This window comes from Stenella coeruleoalba, assembly GCF_951394435.1.
Source record: "Stenella coeruleoalba genome assembly, chromosome: 4".
NCBI classification, from domain to species: domain Eukaryota; kingdom Metazoa; phylum Chordata; class Mammalia; order Artiodactyla; family Delphinidae; genus Stenella; species Stenella coeruleoalba.
The window spans coordinates 111,011,055-111,024,647 of NC_137149.1; the positions used below are offsets into that span (position 1 = coordinate 111,011,055).

The 13,593-nt window shown below is 38.9% G+C and overlaps 1 pseudogene across 1 annotated transcript; it reads left to right on the forward strand.

Annotated features, from left to right (window-relative positions):
- The first annotated feature begins 1,122 nt into the window (after positions 1–1,122).
- Positions 1,123–2,406, forward strand: LOC307185801 (STAM-binding protein-like; annotated as a pseudogene). The gene has a single exon. The product of its transcript is annotated as an STAM-binding protein-like (transcript).
- The last annotated feature ends 11,187 nt before the right edge of the window (positions 2,407–13,593 follow it).

Genomic DNA, 13,593 nt, shown 5'->3' on the forward strand with positions numbered 1-13,593 from the left:
CATCACCCCACAGCTATCTTGTCCCCTGCCTACACCTTGAACCTATCAATGAGTTTTCAAAACAGGTGGCTTTCTCCTCTGTAGTACCTCCCCAATCTCCCCCTACTCTTCATTCCCACTATGATCACCATTGATCTCATTTGCCTCTTTCCTAGAGCTGGAAGTTTCCAAACACTGCCTTTACTTCCATTTATTCCCTGTTCTAATCCATCCTACATGGCACTTTGAGACTAACCATCCCAAACCACTCTCGAATGAAATCACTGCCCAGCTTGAAAAGCTTCAGGGGCTCCTCTTTGCTTCCTCAAACACAAATACACAAACTCTTTCTCCAGGCAGTTACAAACACCACACACCCTGAAAACTCCAATTTCCCAACACAGCCCTTCTATTCAGGTGAGCTTTGCCCCTTCCAGCAGCTCCCCACCTGAGCTGCGTGCTTTGCGCAGCATTTTCTCATTTATAGTGACAGCCCTTTTTCACTCCACTTGCACCTCCAAATCCTATATTCCTCAGAATCTCAGTTAAACACTGGATCCTTCATGAAGCCTTCCCCGATTCATCCAGAGACAAGTCATTTTTTTTCCTTGAAACCCCTATCCACTGTCTAATGCAATTTTAAAAAAAAGATAGAATATAAATTGTACATAAATGAAAAAAACTTCCAGAGCACTTCTCTTCCAATCATCTCTTGAATTATAGTTACTGATATACATACTAATCTTCTCTCCCAGGCTCTAAGTACACAAGGGCAGGGACCAGGTCTCTTTCTTTGAATTCACAACAGCCCCAGAATAGCTTTCACGTATTTGGTGCTTAGTAAGTGGGTTAATGGAGAAAGGGTTATGGTTAAACCGAAACAAAACTTTCCCATTTACCTCCCCTCTGCACTATATATACATATAAAATACTTAGTTGGATGTTCTATCACTCAATTAATTTTTCATATTTACTGATCACATAATATATATCAGGCATTGTACTGGGTGCTATAGTAAACAAAGTTCCAAAATTCTAGCGAAGATAGATAATAAACAAATTATTAATTTTTGCAAATAGTGATGGGACTATAAAAACATGCAAAGCTGTTCCGGAAGCGCCGAGTGTCGTCCGAGGGGACAGAACTTCTTGGTCCTGATGTCTGACCGTGGAGATGTGAGCCTCCCACCCGAAGACCGGGTGAGGGCTCTCTCCCAGATGGGTAGCGCAGTCTAGATAAACGAAGACATTCCACCCCGTTGGTACTTCCGCTCTGGAGTGGAGATTATACGAATGACATCTATTTACTCTGAGGAAGGCAACACTGAACATGCGTTCATCCTCTATAACAAGTATATCACGCTTTTTATTGAGAAACTACCAAAGCATTGAGATTACAAATCGGCTGTCATTCCTGAAAAGAAAGACACAGTAAAGAAATTAAAGGAGATTGCATTTCCCAAAGCAGAAGAGCTGAAAGCAGAACTGTTAAAACGATATACCAAAGAATATATAGACTATAATGAAGAAAAAAAGAAGGAAGAGGAAGAATTTGCCCGAAACGTAGCCATCCAGCAAGAGCTGGAAAAGGAAAGACAGAGGGTGGCACAACAGAAGCAGCAACAGTTGGAGCAGCAACAGTTCCATGCCTTTGAGGAGATGATCCAGAACCAGAAACTAGAAAAAGAATGACTGAAAATTGTACAGGAGTTTGGGAAAGTGGAACCTGGCCTGGACGGCCCACTGGTACCTGACTTAGAGAAGCCCTCCCTAGATGTGTTCCCCACGGCACCTGTTATATACACACAGCCTTCGGACTGTAATACAACTGTAAGGCCTGCCAAGCCACCTGTAGTGGGTAGATCCTTGAAACCTGGAGCATTGAGCAACTCGGAAGCTCCTACAATTGATGGACTGCGCCACATGGTGGTACCTAGGAAGCTCTGCCCACAGTTTCTCCAGTTAGCCAGTGCCAACACTGTCCGGGGAGTAGAGACACGTGGAATTCTCTGTGGAAAACTGATGAGGAATGAATTTACCATTACCCATATCCTCATCTCCAAGCAAAGTGATGCGTCTGATTATTGCAACACCGAGAACGAAGAAGAGCTTTTCCTCATACAGGATCAGCAGGGCATCACACTGGGCTGGATTCACACTCATCCCACGCAGACTGCCTTCCTCTCCAGTGTTGACCTACACGCTCACTGCTCCTACCAGATGGTGTTGCCAGAGTCGATAGCCATTGTTTGTTCCCCCAAGTTCCAGGAAACTGGATTCTTTAGACTAACTGACCATGGACTAGAGGAGATTTCTTCCTGTCACCAGAAAGGATTTCATCCACACAGCAAGGATCCACCTCTCTTCTGTAGCTGCAGCCACGTGACTGTTGTGGACAGAGCAGTGACCATCGCAGACTTTCGATGACAGTTTGACTCAGACACTTCCCAAGAACTATAAAACCATATCATCGTACTGTAGTCCCATAATGTAAACTTTCCAGAAAGCTCTGGAAGCTTTTTAAAACAGAATAGAATGTATCACCTGGGGGAGAACTGATTTTCTATTTCTGGTTTGAAAAGAAATAATTGAATATGTTTTTTAGGCACATCTGGAAAATAGCACGATCATGCTAAAGCAACTTTTCAGTCTGCCTATGACTAAAAAATTAAGTTGAAAAAATGTTGTAATGAACACCTATATACCCTTTGTTCTAGATTCACCAATTGTTAACATCTTTTCCCTCTCAGAGATCCTTCTAATTTCTCTGCCAACTTGCTTATTGTTTACCTTTGGACTAATTAAGGGCATCTATGCAGAAATTTGGAAGCCATTTAGAAAATCTTTGGGTTTTTCTGTGGTTTATGGCAATATTAATGAAGCTTATCATAAGGCTGAGGGAGAGCTCACTGCATTTGACCAGATGGTGAGGCCCAAGAACCCTGAAGAATGATTTGGTCAGGAGTTATTGTTATTTAACAAATATTTCAGGATATTTTTTCTTCTACAATAAAATAACAACTATACATATTAAAAAAAAAAAACATGCAAAGCATTTGAAGTGCTTGAGGAGGGGCTGTGAAGGGACACCTACTCAGGCGGGGGTTCAAGGGAGGTTTCTCAAAGGAGAAGTGAGACTGGAAGGGTGAGAAACCAGCCATTCAAAGACTAGGAGGAAGTTCATTCCAGGTAGAAGAAAGCGCAGGAAGAAAAGCTGAGAGGTGGAGGAAAGCATGGCGAACTGCAAGAAGACAGACACGGCTGGATTATAACGAAGGAATGGAAGGCTTGATCAAGACTGGATTGGAGAGGGAGGTGAGGACCAGACCAGATGGGTCTTGTAGACCCTGGTAAGGAAGGGGATTGTCTGTCAAGTTGGCAGGAAGCCATTGCAGGGTATAAGCAGTAGAATATTATGATCCATTTGTGCTTTCAGATCATTCTGGCTGCTGTGAAGAGAACAGATTAAAGAAAGGCAAGAGTAAAAGCAGAAAAACTGGTGAGGGTACCATTGAGGAGGTCCAAGCAAGAAATGACATGACTCAGGCTTCCACAACAGTGGTGCTGATGTGGAGTGGAGGACGGACCCAAGACAGCAACTACAGGGCTTGTTAAATAGGGGGGATGAGGGAAAGGAAAGAATCAAGGGCAGTGCCCAGGTTTCTGCTTAACAATTGGGTAATAACTGTTACCATTTACTAAGATAAGAAAGATTAGGAGAAGAGGTTTGAAGGAAAAGAAATCCATTAGCTCTAACTTTTAAGCCATCCTAAATTATAATTATTCATATGATGAATATTTGACACATATTTTTGAACAACTATTGTGTGCCTGACACGGTATTAGATGCTAGAGTAAATAAGACAGAATCCCTGTACTTAGAGCTTATACCATCTGGAGAAGAATACCAGTATCATTAAAAAAAAAATTTTTAAGTCAAATAGAACATAGGATAGTGTGCAGGCATGCAGGTTTTGTGGTTGGAGATTTCATAGAATACAATGTCACACTACTTTTAAGGATTCTTTTCCTTGGATGCTTTGTTCAGATTTGAAATGCAAAATTTACTTACCATTTTGCAAATGAATTCTAGGAATTCATGAAAGCAGAAGTCCAAACCAAACACATGGTAACTTTGGGAACAGCTGCTCACAGTTTGCTTTCATTATGACTTTTAGCTTCCCCTAACCCAAGCCCATAGCATCCTGCATAGACAAGCATGGTTGGAGCGTAGTCTGAAGTCATCATACCCAATCACTGCTTCCATGGCTGGGCTTCTCACAATGGGTACTTTGTGTTTTTGAAGTGACTGCTTTACAGAAAAGAATGAGATTACATAAAGTCATCCTACAACCTTATCAAGAAGAGTGTCAGATAAAAAAAAAATCAAATTGGGAAACTACTTAAAGTTACAGTTATATCCTGAATGGAACTTATGTCCTGAAAATTTTCTCCATATATGACATAGTTTATGATCAAATCATTCAAGAGAATAACCCCTATAAGGTTAAAATGTTGCTTTTCATACTGACTCTTTAATGTTTTACCTAAATCTTCCCCAGCATATTTGCAATAAATTATACAACCAAATACATTGTACATTCATTAACTGACCATGTGTGGAAAACTCAGACACTGAGTCCAAGCTAATAAAATACTCATAAATTAAAATTTGGCCACAGGATCTTTTTTTCAAGATTGACAATTTATTGATAGCTCTTTTAAAATTCCTGACCATGCCAGCTTAAGGTATCATATTGTTAATGTGATCATATTTTGCTTTATACTTCATAACACTTATCCACTTAAATGGATTCTTTTTTTTTCCTTTAACATACCCAGAATTAGGTTCATTAATTTTCTAAAAAATAGTTTATATGAAGTCACATTCTAATATTCACCTTCCTAATGCTGAAAATCTCGTTTTCCTTAGAACATGTCACTTTGATTTTCTGTAGATGCTTGTCCTGGCTTAGTCTCCAGCTGCTTTCACTGTTCACTGAGGCCAGCCAAGAAGCTCTGACCATATGCACTGACTAAATCACTGTGCTTCTCCTCTGGTAACATCACGTATATACAGCAGTCATCCGTCTCCCTTTGATCTTCAGCTAGCACAAACCCTTTCTCACCGAGTTGTCCTCCATGGTTTGTTTTTGATATTTAAACAGTTTGGACATCTCTAAAAGTGGAGTGACACTGACACCGAGATAAGGTGCCAATCAATTTATTAAGTGATTTTGTACAAAAATGGCAAACTCAACATGACCCTGGAGCATGACTGATTCACCCAACAAGAAGCGTGAAGAAAGCCATTCATCTGTTCTTGTCTCTCCTCACTAAGGACGTCGACATGAAGCTTTTTTCTGGGGCAGGAGCTAATCAAACTCAACAGAAATAAGATTTTTAAATTTTTAAAATGTTAATAGGCCTCAGTAATGTTTCTTATTTCTATACTTCTTTTTTAGTTGAATGATGGATGAAGTGTAGATCATGAGGGCATGCTCCATGTCATCACAAGGAACATTTTGTTCTTCTAAAATGAGACGTCAATGTTTTGCAAGGCATTGAAATACCAAGCTTATCACGATTACACTAAGTAGTTTCCAAAGAGGAAGAAAACACAAATGTGTTTCATTCATCTAGGGTAGCCTAGAGATAAACCCAGCCTAAAGGCGCTGACTGTTTTTAGCATTTTGTGTTTCAAAGCAAAATAGATAATGTCTATGTAAATAAGAACTATGGTTACCTTTATTCCTTATTCTATGAATGCCAAAACTATAGATTACTTTGAAATAAAATAACAAAAAAATTAATATGACCTTTAGAAATCATTGTGTCTAATAAAATAGCTAACTCTCAGAATGAATTGGCCTGTCTCACAATACCAATTTTCCACAAAGTAGACTCAATCATCCCTGTGTAGTAAGACCAACGAGCAAGTACAATTTAAGCCAGTGGCTTAAATCTACAGATTCAGTGCAATCCCTATCAAACTACCAACGGCATTTTTCACAGAACTAGAACAAATAATTTCACAATTTGTATGGAAACACAAAAGAGCCCAAATATCCAAAGAAATCTTGAGAAAGAAAACCAGAGCTGGAGGAATCAGGCTCCCAGACTTCAGACTATACTACAAAGCTACAGTAATGAAGACAGTATGGTACTGGCACAAAAACAGAAATATACATCAATGGAACAGGATAGAAAGCCCAGAGATAAACCCACGCATGTATGGTCAACTGATTTTTGATAAAGGAGGCAAGAATATACAATGGAGAAAAGACAGCCTCTTCAATAAATGGTGCTGGGAAAACTGGACAGCTACATGTAAAAAGAATGAAATTAGAACACTTACTAACACCATACACAAAAATAAACTCAAAATGTATTAAAGACCTAAATGTAAGGCCAGACACTATAAAACATAGGCAGAGCACTCTATGACATAAATCACAGCAAGATCCTTTTTGACCCACCTCTGAGAGAAATGGAAATAAAAACAAAAATAAACAAATGGGACCGAATGAAACTTACTTTTGCATAGCAAAGGAAAACATAAACAAGACAAAAAGACAACCCTCAGAATGGAGGAAAATATTTGCTAATGAAGCAACTGACAAATGATTAATTTCCAAAATTTATAAGCAGCTCATGCAGCTAAATATCAAAAAAACAAACAAACCAATCCAAAAATGGGCAGAAGACCTAAATAGACATTTCTCCAAAGAAGATATACAGATTGCCAATAAACACATGAAAGAATGCTCAACATCACTAACCATTAGAGAAATGCAAATCAAAACTACAATGAGGTATCACCTCACACCAGTCAGAATGGCCATCATCAAAAAATCTAGAAACAATAAATGCTGGAGAGGGTGTGGAGAAAAGGGAACCCTCTTGCACTGTTGGTAGGAATGTAAATTGATACAGCCACTATGGAGAACAGTATGGAGGTTCCTTAAAAAACTAAAAATAGAATTACCATATGACCCAGCAATCCCACTACTGGGCATATACCTTGAGAAAACCATAATTCAGAAAGAGATATGTACCCCAATGTTCAATGCAGCACTATTTACAATAGCCAGGACATGGAAGCAACCTAAGTGTCCATCAACAGATGAATGGATAAAGAAGATGTGGCACATTACAATGGAATATTACTCAGCCATAAAAAGAAACAAAATTGAGTTATTTGTAGTGAGATGGATGGACCTAGAGTCTGTCATACAGAGTGAAGTAAGTCAGAAAGAGAAAAACAAATAGCGTATGCTAACACATATATATGGAGTATGGAATCTAAAAAAAAAAATGATTCTGAAGAACATAGGGGCAGGACAGCAATAAAGGCACAGACGTAGAGAATGGACTTGAGGACACAGGGAGGGGTAAGCTGGGACGAAGTGAGAGAGTAGCATGGACATGTATACACTATCAAATGTAAAACAGATAGCTAGTGGGAAGCAGCCGCATAGCACAGGGAGATCAACTCAGTGCTTTGTGACCACCTAGAGGGGTGGCATAGGGAGGGTGGGAATAAGACACAAGAGGGAGGGGATATATGTATATGTATAGCTGATTCACTTTGTTATAAAGTAGAAACTAACACACCATTGTAAAGCAATTATACCCCAATAAAGATGTTTAAAAAAGTAAAATAAAAAATAAACCAGTGGCTTATTGGCCAAACACAGCAAAAAGAATATGGACCAACTGACAGTTTAGACAGAATGCCACTAAAGGATGGATGAGAAAGAGAAATTACTAAACACAAAGAATGATCAGGGAAATAGTTGGAGAAAATTATATAATAAAAGTCAATTAAAGTGGGAATTACAAGATGGTAGAGGCCAAGATATGATAAGAATAATTCAATTATTATTGACCTTTATGCCCAGACAATATGGATTATTCTGGTTCCCAAGAAGGGAGGTTTCTAGGCCTGAAAATGTCCTTTTATCATCTTCCAGACTGCATACAACCCTTTGTTATGGGTTATATTGTTTTTTAAAAAGATCTAAGTCCTAACCCCCAGTACCTCAAATGTGACATTATTTGGAAATAGAGCCTTTATAGAGGTAATCAAATTAAAATGAGGTCATTAGGGTGAGTCCTAATTGAATATGACTGGTGTCTTTATAAAAAGGGAAAATTTGGATACAGAGGCAGACACGCAGAGGGAAGATAATATGAAGACACACAGGGAGAAGATAGCCATGTCCGTGGAGGGATGTGTGTACAAGCCAAGGAACAAGGACTCCTGGTAAACCCCAGAAACTGGAAGAGACAAGGAAGGATTCTCCCCTACAGCTGTCAGAGACAGCAGGGCCCTGCTGACACCTTGATTTGGGACTTCTAGCCTCCAGAACTGTGGGGTGATGTAGTTCTGCTATTTTAAGCCATTCAGTTTTTTATAATTTGTTATGAAAGCCCTAGGGAACTAATAATACCTTCTCCTTCTGAAGTTGCACCCATTTGACATCCACCAACACTGATCCCCAAGCAGGAAGATTTATAGGCCAGAGACATATTTTTGTATCAAACTACTCTTGTTCTGGTCTGAACAAGGACACCTTTCTTTCAGTGATTACAGAATGTCTTCTAAATTGACCCTTCTCCCCACCCCTGACTCGTCCACCCACTGGCCAGTGGCCTAGAAACAAGGACTGTGTGGGCAGTGGGTGTGTGTATACCCCACAGAGCAAGGGAGGAGGTGTCAGGGGCTTGGGGTTGGGATCCAAAGTTTGAATTGTCCATCACTTATATCATGCAATCATTACTCCAACAAATATTTACTAAGCACATTATATGTGATGGTCTTTGCAGTAGATGGGTAAGGATACAGCTGTGAACAAGACAGACAAAGAAACCACACCCATGGAGTTTATGTTCTAGCCTGATTTCCCTCAATTACACACAAATAAATCTTTACCAAACAAGTCAATCAAGAGAGTTTAATTCTGCTTACACTGAACTTTGAAAGAGCTGGATTTCTCACATCGTTTAGAATGATTCGAACAGCCTTTTAGTTAATATTCATCTTCGATAAACACTTTGGTCCAAATAAGTTGATTTACAATTTTCTCAAAGCCTGACCTGACAGGACAACTTACCTCACCTCCTTCAATAAGTGTGAGAGTGACTGTGTGTGAAAGAGAGTGGATAGGACCAGAAACATAAATTGTGCTGCTAAGACTTATATGTGCAGCTGGCACTTCTATTGTCTTGTCTCTTATGACAGTGCCCTCCTCTGGAAGCTGTTAGGATAAGAGCTAATGTCGGCTGTGCCACACAAAGGTGATGGTGAATTGATGAGCCTGTAAAGAGATTCGGAGGCGAATAGGGAAATGCGTTGTTAATGCTATTAAATATTACTTAGCCTACAGCAAGCTGCATGTTCAACAGTTTAAACTTTAATTGCTAGCTGATGCAGAAACAAGCCTGGATAGATGTAAATCCTATTGAAAGCTAATATCATTTTGGCTGCTCAGATGGATTAGCAACCACTACAATTAGCAGCATGTGCAACTAATGATATTAGGGGAGAATCCATCATGCAGCAGTCTGGGCCTTTAAATCTGAAAAGAAGTTAAGGTTCTGCTCCCCAGAAACCCCCTACTGGGAAGTCTTGCCAGCTGATGGGGTAGTCTCTAGGGGTGAGCCAAGAAGCGTAGAGAATATGGAACAGTGAGTCCACTATCACCTTGAATTGTTCCTCCTTATGCCCTTTACCAGTCATCCTAGTTAAGCACATTGCAGTCAAGTCTCCTGCCTCCCCACTCTCCGGGGAGGGATGCTGGACCACAGAGCAGAGGCAAAAAGATCAATCTTCAGTTATTGAACTTATGGTTCACTCTGGCTACTGTGGTTATGATAGGAAGAGAAAGAACAGGGATTTTTCTCAAATGTGGCACCACCAGAAGCAGGTGGTTACATGGAGCTCTAAAATGTTTATGACTACATAAAGGAGCCCCAGTGAAAATCGTTCTCATTTAAACTTGACTAACAACAAGGTCCTACTGCACAGCACAGGAAACTATATTCAATACCCTGTGATAAACCATAATGGAAAAGAATATAAAAAAGAATGTATATATATGTATAATTGAATCACTTTACTGTACAGTAGAAATTAACACAACATTGTAAATCAACTATACTTTGATAAAATAAAGTTACCATATAACGCAGCAATCCCACTACTGGGCATGTACCCTGAGAAAACCATAATTCAAAAAGAGTCGTGTACCACAATGTTCACTGCAGCGCTATTTACAATAGCCAGGACATGGAAGCAACCTAAGTGTCCATCGACAGATGAATGGGTAAAGAAGATGTGGCACATATATACAATGGAATATTACTCAGCCATAAAAAGAAATGAAATTGAGTTATTTGTAGTGAGGTGGATAGACCTAGCGACTGTCATACAGAGTGAAGTATGTCAGAAAGAGAAAAACAAATACCGTATGCTAACACATATATATGGAATCTCAAAAAAAAAAAAAAAGAGGTTCTGAAGAACCTAGGGGCAGGACAGGAATAAAGACGCAGACGTAGAGAATGGACTTGAGGCTATGGGGAGGGGGAAGGGTAAGCTGGGATAAAGTGAGAGAGTGGCATGGACATATATACACTATCAAATATAAAACAGATAGCTAGTGGGAAGCAGCCGCATAGCACAGGGAGATCAGCTCGGTGCTTGTGTCCACCTAGAGGGGTGGGATAGGGAGGGTGGGAGGGAGACGCAAGAGGGAGGAGATATGGAGACATACGTATATGTATAGCTGATTCACTTTGTTATACAGCAGAAACTAACACAACATTGTAAAGCAATTATACTCCAATAAAGATGTTAAAAAATAAAACAAAATAAAGTTTACTACTTTAGGGCAATCCATGGGAACTGACTCATTGTGAGTTTACTTTCTGTACCAATTCTATAAAAATAAGCATTTATGATGCCCTTTGAGGTCACCAACTCCAAGGTGCAATGGAGCGTGTATGGTGAGATGTGATTCCATCTCCTTGACTGGATAGTAACCTTTCCATTTCTAAAGATTTACATTCTGACCCTGATAAATATTAAAATCAAAGTACTTGAAGAAAAGACTGGTCTTTATTAGTAAAATTAAGGAAATATGAAAAGTTGTAGTTTTCATATTTGAAAACTAAAATCTGAAAAGTCGTAGTTTCATTAGTCTGATTGTAAAAAGCTAATATAGTTAGTTATAATAGCACAGCACATAGCATAATTAAGCTAAAATTGTCACTTATAAATAATTTTACATAACTAATTTTTAAAAAAGAACTTTTTCATAATCGAAATTCTAAATACTCATATCAGGAACCATTAGTATCTTGATCTGTAGGACTACTTACTTTAGACAGATTCATCAAAGGTTATAAACCCAAATTTTTAATTAACAAAATCATGTATACACACAAATTCTGAGTTATTAGTATCAATTAGTAAAGTCTTTCCTTGTTAATATACCCAAAGCAGTAATTATTAGCTTGTTTTTTGGAAGTTACAGGAAACTGAGCTGTTTAGGAAGACAGAGGCTTATGCATTGTGTAATATAATTACTGTTTTGTAAAACCATTTTTTTGTGCCTTGTTTTTTTGCCCTTGTTATCAAGACTGTAGGCTGGGATACACCTTAAATATATTTCATACAGGGAACTCATGCTACAAGATGATGAATACAGCTCTAAGGAAATAAAGGTTAGGCTATTCTTTTCTTTCCCATCATTTAAAAGAAACTTTTGCCAATTTTGCTCATCTTGAGTTTATTCTAGAGGGATCTCATCTTAGCATGGACAGCAGTCCTAAATGAATAACTATTAGTACAGAGTGAAGATGATTTGTTGTCATAAGCAGTCCCTTCATATGACTTTGAGAAAGTTACACTCCACAGGGGTTCAAATGTGTCCACTCTAATGGAAACTTCAATCTCATTACATGTACTTCTCAATTTTTAATACTGACTTTAGAGTTTTGTTGGGGTACAGAAAATAGATGGTATTTTCCATTAATACAGTCTTTTTCACAATAAATTAGTTGATATCAAAACTTTCCTCTCACCAGCCCTTCTTTATTCTGCACTATATTGAGAAGCATGCCTTTACACTTCCACTAAAGAGAGTGGGATACTAAGACACATGAGATGTCAAGTCAGAGGGATGATTTAATGACAATCTTTGCATATACCAAGAGCCAAACAGCAATTAAAAAGGGCTACATTCATTAGTTCTTAAATTCAACAGACATTTATTGAGAACCAACTGAGTGCCAAACATGGTGATATAAACATACCTAAGGTATTGCCTTTGTCCTTAAAAAGCTTGTAGCTTAGTGAGGGACAGACAGAGGATAAGTCTAACCAAGATAGAAATATTCACAGACTCTGTTGGTACATATAACTTAGATTGGAAGTGGTCAGAGTCTAACAAATAAGGTTAGATTCAAAGATGAACTTCTTGATGGTGAGGATTATAACACAGATGTGTGAATTATCGAGAGGGATTGCAAATGTGTGGGTTATTTCTAATAAATCTTTAGAATGCATATGGCTTGAATTACATACATCAGATTCATCTGAAGCTTCCAAGAGAGTTGGGTCTAGAAGCACCATGCCAACTAGGTAGCTTTGACCTTTTGCTGTGAACTCTTCTTCTCTGGCACAGAAAACACGCTCCCTACAGCCCATTGCTCAGCCCATCTAGTTTCTGCAAACATCAACACCCTTCTGTCTCTTTGCGGAGGGGCCTCAGCATTATAGACCCAAGTTTATCCTCACACCTTGTGTTCATCACCAACCAGCTCATTTCTCATGACTATAAATGATTTGGCTTAGGAATGTTGAGTGGTAAAATAACCAGAGAATAGAGCCATTCCTTTTCATCTCCCTCCTCCATCAAAAACTTAAATGCAAAATATCTTGAATCCTGTCACTGGCCTTACAGTGTAAGCAGAGGACAAAAAAAAAAAGTGCTTGTTTTAACTCGCCATGATGTCCATTTATGGGTAGTGCACAGGTAGAGAAAGATGTTTTAAAACAAAGGTAATGAATGACCATTTCAGAAAGCTCATGCTTATTGAATGTTTGGAGGGATAACTACAGACATAAGCCTTGAATGTAATGAGTTTTTAAAGCGAAACCTCCAACCTCTCAAACCCAACAAATCCAAGACTCAGGATCTTCTTGTAAACTTGTTTCTCTTCCTATTCTCTCCAGCTTGGCATCTCATAGGTCATATAAGCAAGAGAACTAGAGTTTTCCTTTGACTCCTTTCCTCACTCATTATGTCAAATTGGTCAACAAAACCTATCAATTCTCTCCCTTCAATGTGTCTAAAAGCTTTTCTCTCCTTTTTTTTTTTTTTACTGCTATCACATCTTAGTTGTACTAGTCATCATCTCTCTCCTGGACTATTGACAGCAGTCTTCTAAGTGATCTCTTGCCTCCAGCTTTCTCTTATATCACCTTCACCTTCCACACTACCAGCAGAATTCCCTTCCCAAAATATACTGGTGCTTAAAAACGTTATGATCTAAAGCTGACTCACAGATATAGAGAACAAACTAGTGGCTACCAGTGGGGAG